We start from the raw sequence: 7,766 nt of genomic DNA on the forward strand, positions 1-7,766 counted from the left end.
CAAATATAGGCCTCATTACGTCATTGGATAAATATTGCTGAGTCATCAATGTTATATTACCTTGTTGTTTATCGCTGTGAGAACCAAACATCTGTTTCAGAGGGCAGAAAGCTACTTTCAGGTGCTGGGGTATGTTTTACTTATTCAACACTGATATCATTGCTTTCCCTGGTATATAGCAAACAGGAACCAATTTTTTTAAAATAGCATGATGACAAAATAATGTTAAAGTTCGTGTTCAGTGGACCTCGTCCAAGGGGTCTCAAATGTTTAACCACTAATAAGTTCTTATCATAGAAGCCCATTAAATAATACAAACATTGTAGGATATTAACAAACTCGAAACTTCAGGTTTAAGTGGATGGTAAATTCATACTTCATTATATTTCACATTAAGAAAAGTAATATCTGCTTTAACGAGTCACGCGGAACTTCCAGCAACATTTAGCTAAACTATATCAACTGAAAATTTAAATCCTGGGTTCAAAAGTCTAATGTTTCTTCATTTCTAAGTTAAATTTATTTTCTTTCACTGTTATCACACAATATAAAAGACAACTATTGTTGATGGTTTGTGTTTTCTTACAACTGTTTAACTGTTTGTAATTATTAACGGTTACTTACAGCAAAGTTTCAGTTTTCACAATCCTGAGATCAATTGTTTTTTCACAGTAATACAAGATATTCCTTCTTTTATAGATTGTTTAGACAGAGTGTTCATGATGGAACTTTGTAGAATGGACGGCAAATGCCTGATGTGGAAACACAAGTGTGAGGACCACGTTTCGAAAGTCTTCCACCTTCGACCTGAGGACGAAAGGCGGAAGGCTTTCGAAACGTCGTCCTCTACACTTGTGTCTTCACAACAGGCATTTGCCGTCCATTCTACAAAGTTCCATCAAAATTCTCTTTGTTTTTCGGATATTCGTGCACAGCTACTGGACTGTTTGCCATAATTTGGAGCTGATAGACTACAGGGAACTAACAACATCCATCATCACCCCTGGGTCACTCTTGTATAAACGAACAGTTTGATCTTCATCCTTAAGGCATGTTCATACTTGCAAAATGAATTTTAAGTGATAACGGGATGCAAATGTTCGACCCGTAGTCCAGCACACTAGCCATTGAGTCAGTCTCTGTCCAATAAGAAATATTGTATGTTCTAATTAATGCTTCAAAACTTACAGTCGTATTGAACGTCATTTTTTCTTAGTTTAATGTCATTCAATGAAAATTGTAAGTAAAAAATACAAAAGTGAAATATAAAGAAAGACGCACACTTTATATGTCTTTTTAGGCATCAGGGAGTGTCATCTTGCAAAGATGTTTACTTGGAGTTTACATATCGTAGGTAATAATCATGTTCTAATTTAAAATGGATAGCATCAGCAGGCATACGAGCTATTTGTTGTAGCCGTTAAAACTACTATGTGCATGAAACTTAAGCCAGTGTTAGTTTCTTTTCCTTAGATAAATTAGTAATGAGCATTTTTTATTATTATTTTGATTTTAAGCTAAGTGGTTTTTAATAGCTTTGATTTTAATGTAGCTAAATCCTTGTCGTATCTTTACAAAGCACACAGGGCGTGTTTTCTAGAACTTCGGTTTCAAGTGGTGTAAGAACGAGAATGATAAACCACTCAGCCACGCTGCCCTCTTGATTCTTAAACATTTCATTAAAAGCTTAAAACCAAAGGTTACGGAATTGTAGCTTACTTTGTAACTCAGCACAAAATGCAATATATTTCAATTAAAAATTCAGATAATGCAAGCTGTCACTCGTTATAATTGATAATGTTCAAAACATGACACGCATTTCGTTTAGAAGAATTGTGCAGTCAGTATTATTCAGCTTCTGCTTGTAAATGTGCAATTATTGAATAATAATAAAGTACTAGAAGCATTATACTATTATTTCCTGATAACCTGAAACTTTTCTATATTTGATCCTTTGCTCAACAAGGTTATTAAAACCTAGAAGCTCTAGGAATTGGAAAAAAAAGCTACACCGTGGATTGAAAACGTTGTATTTGAAACAGTTATAGAACATCACCTCGTCGTTGCAATACATATTACAACGTTTGTTCTTACTCTGTCTGACGACCATGCCTTTTGATAATGGCACTGCAACATAGTTTCTACGGTTAAACGATACTTCTTAAGACTTGTCATAATCAAAGAACACCGCCACTTTCCTTATAATCCATTTGCTGTTCAAGAACAACGCTTTCTCAGCACATGTTTCAACACAAAAATTGAGTCTTTTTTTTTTTTTTCTGGCAACTTCACCAGAATGTCTTTATAAGGAATAGTAAATATAAACAGTTGCTTAAGGTATACGATAGTTGAGCAGGAGATAAGATTATAAGTCTTATTTTGGTGATCCTATATCGTATTGGCCTCGTTTGTTTATTATGTACTGAGCTTTAAGTTTGTGGATTCTGACCTGTTACAAGACACTACGCTTAACATGGCTGGAGTGCGATTGATTGTAGTATTTCTCTAGATGGTCCTGGCGCTCCAGGTTGATCCATATTCTTTTGTATTTAAATGCCATTAAATATATATATATCTGTCTTAGAAATTTTAAACCGCTGATATACAAACATCTTTATGATCTGAATGTAAGAATGATTTGTATCAGAACAAACTGTTATATATCATTCCCTCCAAACGTTGTGTGGCATTACACAATGTAAAAAACGCCAAAACATGACTTTATTTTGGTATTGGTTGGCAGGTAACTTGTTGATTTACTTGACCAAAACCGTTTTTAATATAACACATTTAACCCTATATCTCGTTAGGTAACGTTAGTAAAAAAAAATTATAGCTGGTAGACAGCAGTGCTACTTTTGCACGTTAAAAATTATGAACATTGCGGTTAATATGTTAAGAAACTTAAACTATGAAATTTAGAAACTAGTTCTAAACATAACATGTAGGTTTGGTAGGTTTTACCTAATAGCAATTTGTTTTAGATTTAAAATTAAAATGTGATTAATTTAATCAACTTAATATGTTTTAAGAATACAAATACTGTCAACCAAACCATATTTGGAAGATGAAACAATCTAGATTTATTTGTATCTTTGCATAACTGTTTTCATTTCATATTGCTATGCTACCTTTCTGGAATTATATTTGTCAGTATTTCCAGCTTTTGAATTTTTGAGGTTATTTGAAATGAATATATTTTACGTTGCTAGTTAATTCTAAATAAGGAGGATTTCAATATATATATTCTGTGCAAAGTTTTGCATATGGAAATCAAAAGACCGAACCTACTGTGTTTTTTCTCAACTAAGGATTGTCTACTAGCTGTTAGATAATTTAATCCCATTCATATTCTTAAATGGCTTAACGCCTGTTTTAATTGAAATTTTCACCTCCAAATTTTGATATAGTTCAATGCTATATTATTCAAATATTCTATAATTTACTCAAAGAACGGTTTGTACTGTGACATGTAACTTAATTTTTCTAACTTTTTAATGATAAACTTGTAAAACGGCTGTTACCCTTCTCTGAATTGGGAGAACTTGCCAAAATAGCACTGTTTTTAGTGTAAGTTGTGTTGAATGAATGCTTTCTTATATGTTTAATCACATTAACAATAAAATAAGTTAGATTTCTCAACTCTAAGTTTGGGGTTTATAAGCTGTGTTGTCTATAACAGTGACATCATATTATAATGGAAGTCTTGCGTATACGAAACTGGAAAAAAACTTTTTATTACGCGATGTGCAATCCCCAATTTCGCGAAATTTTTCACCTGTGCGTATGTATATTTGCAATAGGAGTTACGACTTTCCCGTGTTTATATTTTTGCCTCCGTTTCCAGTCACAGAGAACTTTATTTTTTCCATTCTCAAAGTACAGATATGAAGTCGTGAATACATGACGCACAGATTTAATGCTCTAGCACCATCTATAAAAATATAATAGTACTGTCTGTTATATGCCCATGTAAATAATTCTCACGATATGGATGGAGCTTTACCAAAATTGGTATGAAGGTTTATTAGGTCCATAGAGAAATACACACAAATTTTCAGTTTTGGACTTCGCGCATTTCATGAGTGATTTTGCGGTTTTTGTTTACCACTACTTCACCACTGCTGATGTGTCTTCATCAGATTTGGCATGAAGGTTTGTTGGGTGCATGAGGATCTACTTGCAAATCTATGGCTTTACATTTTGTGTATTGCTATTCTTATTGACATTTTTTAAAAATTGTATGTAAGAGAATCAAATTTTCATGCTCTAACATAACCTTTTATTAATCGTGGATACATGACTTTCATTCAGGACACTTGTATCCCAGCTAGTCTTATTTTATTAACAAAGACTACTAGAAGTTCCACAAACAACTAATTATATTGCAGTACTGACTTTTATTGAAGAATTATTCTAAAAAAATAAGAACGGCATAACCTATAATTTCAATTCAAGAATATTTTTAATAACAATTTAATGCCTAGCGGATTATATAATATATATATATAGTCAACCATAGAGCACATTCGGTGGGACTAGGATTCAAACCCGCGACCCTCAGATTACGAGTCGAACGCCTTAACCCACTTAGCCATGCCGGGCCAGTTTACTTTGAATTATTGTAAATTCTAAGATAAAGAATTCAATGTGAAAAATAAAATATGTCTAATACAAAGGTATTATAATATGTAAGTTAAATCATAATGGTATTTTCACCGCTTGTAAAATACATTCACACCGTAACAACTGTTATTGTATCATCAAATGGCGCATGTAAAAGGTGTTTCGACCACGAATGTTTGTTGTGTCCCGGCTGACGTGATAAGCTTCGGATTGATACATAGCAATTAATGTGATATATACTTTTGTTGGAATACAGTTATTATACACTCTTCCAATTTTGGAAAATTCTTAATAGACTAGATAAAGAATATAGCTCTGATATATTTAATAGGCCTAAAAGTATAACACTATGTAACAAAATTTTTACTTTTTTCTTGTTCCTGGGCAGAAAGTGTTATTTCTAAATTGCTTATGCCTAAAGTAAATGAAAAGACCTATTTTTCTCTTTGTACTTTGCTTTTGTGACCTGAATAATGAAATTTTCAAATTTACCCATTTTCCAGAACATTCCAGGAAGATTCAGTGCTGAGTAGCTGATAGAGAATTTTATCGAACTTACAAGAATTTTCTAGAATGATGTAGAACTTACGAGAATTTTCAAGAAACTTTTAGTAATTTATGGAACTTTCCATAGTAATATATATACAGGGGCTCACCGCTCACCACTTCAGTTTAGTTCTAGCTGCCTAAGTGAACACATGGACTTATCTGATTTTATCAGAGATGGCAAAAAAAAAGCCGCAAGCATTCTCCAGACGCATTCTGCTGTGTATGTGGCCAATTTATCACTACCGACCGAGTTCTCTGTGAGGAGGCACAATGTTAAATGTGAGCCACTAGTGGACCTCCAGAAGGTGTTGTTCCCACCATTGCACGTAAAATTGGGTCTTATGAAACAATTCGTCGTAGCTCTTGATAAGGAGTTTACAGCCTTCAAATCTCTTCGAGAATTCTTCCCTAAACTGTCTGAGGCAAAGGTTAAAGCTGGTGTCTTCGTTGGACCACAAATAAAGAAGATCCTGGAGTGCACACAATTCCCCAAGAAGCTCAGTAGGAAGGAAAAAAAGCTTCGGGCAACTTTGTCGTAGTGATTCGGGGCTTCTTGTGTAATCACAAGACCGAAAATTACGTGAAACTGGTTGAGGCTGTGGTGAAGAACTACGGCAAAAAGAGCTGCAGGTTGTCCCTGAAAGTCCATATTCTTGACGATCATCTTGAAAAATGCAAGGAGAACATGGGAGCATATTCAGAGGAGCAAGACGAGCGCTTCCACCAAGATGTACTGGAGTTTGAACGCCACTACCAAAGAGCGTATAACGAAAACATAATAGAAGACTATATCTCGAGGCTGATACGTGAATGTGATTTACATTACAGTCGCAAATCTAGAAAAACTACTCACCTCTAAACATTTTTGTATAACTTTAGTATAAATACATGTAAATCGAGATTTATATGTTGTTTCATTCAGACCTTATGTAAATGAAAATGTGCAGATTTGCCCGTTTTTACATAGAAAATAGGTTAATTTTTAAATTTTATTTTACACGTCATAAAAGCAAAGTTTGAAGAGAATGATGGTCATTCTTTGTACTTTTACAACATAAGCAATTATGAAATAACACATACTATCCAGGAACAAAATTTGTGTTACATAGTGTATTATAATAATGATTTGCTTACTTGAAAAAAGAAATTCACCCCATAACTATTGTTATTATAAGAAATGGCTAATACAAAATATTTTTTACCTCTTTTGTATATGTTCTGTTCAGTTCGATCTCTAAGCAATGCATTAAGCAAAACCTATAGTCAGCTATAACGAGGATAGTGTATGTAGTGTTATTATTATACATTCTTCTGATTTTTTAAAGTCTCTAGAGAACAAGATAAAAAATGTTAGGCTTAACACTAATGTCTCAAAACAAGTATAATTAATTATAATAATTCTTTGCCAGTTTATGAAAGGGATTCACACCATGACGGGCCTGGCATGGCCAAGCGCGTAAGGCGTGCGACTCGTAATCCGAGGGTCGCGGGTTCGTGCCCGCGTCGCGCCAAACATGTTCGCCCTCCCAGCCGTGGGGATGTATAATGTTACGGTCAATCCCACTATTAGTTGGCAAAAGAGTAGCCCAAGAGTTGGCGGTGGGTGGTGATGACTAGCTGCCTTCCCTCTAGTCTTACACTGCTAAATTGGGACGGCTAGCGCAGATAGCCCTCGAGTAGCTTTGTGCGAAATTCCGAAAACAAACAAACAAACACACCATGAAAAATTGTTAGAACTTATAAGAAACAATAATGCTATTTTAGGTTTATTGCTGACTTCTAATATAGAAATAGTTGATATGGAGTAAACTGGGAAACATCTGGGTTCAAGTTGTCATTATTCTATCAGGTTCAATGGATTGCTGCAAACGGAGATTAGGAATAATGATAAATTTGTTACAAATTTTGAAGCAATGGGATAAGAATTATATGTTGTGCGTTGAGTAGCTGGATTATTTGGAGACAGTGAACAAAATCGGGAAACTTTTAAAGAAAAATGTTTAAATATTCAAGATAAATATATTCGTTCTAGAAAGAAAAATGTAACTGCAAGTAAAAGACAAAAGGTATAAAAAATAATTAAAGAAAAGCATCAAAAATTTAAATTAGCTGGCATGACGGAAGATTTATAAGAATATAGAATATCATGAAATTAGGCAAACAAGAAATTAAGACATCAAAGAGGTAGTATAAAGAAGGTTGGCTTAAAATGTTAAAATTAACAGTAAGGATTTACTTGGAAACGTTAAGAGTAAGTTAATATGGGGGTAGGACCCTTGAGGGATGATGAATGAAGGCTTGTATCTTATGATTATAACATAGTTGCGGTATTAACTCCTGCTTGTCCTTCAGTTTTTACTTGTAAAACTTTAGGTAGTATTTCTCTTATTGAACACTTGATAGATGGAAAATAATGAAACAAAATGATTGCGTTAATTCTGAACTTTTTAAGAAATAAAATGGGTAGTTTAAAGGCCGATAAAGCTTCTGAGCCAAATTATACTTCCCCAGTGATTTTGAAGAAGGTTAAGAATTGGATATGTTAGTCACTTGTTTCTGTTTTTTGTACATTCTTGAGTAGTAGGAATGTG

Source organism: Tachypleus tridentatus, chromosome 13 (genome assembly GCF_004210375.1).
Source record: "Tachypleus tridentatus isolate NWPU-2018 chromosome 13, ASM421037v1, whole genome shotgun sequence".
Classification (NCBI taxonomy): Eukaryota; Metazoa; Arthropoda; class Merostomata; order Xiphosura; family Limulidae; genus Tachypleus; species Tachypleus tridentatus.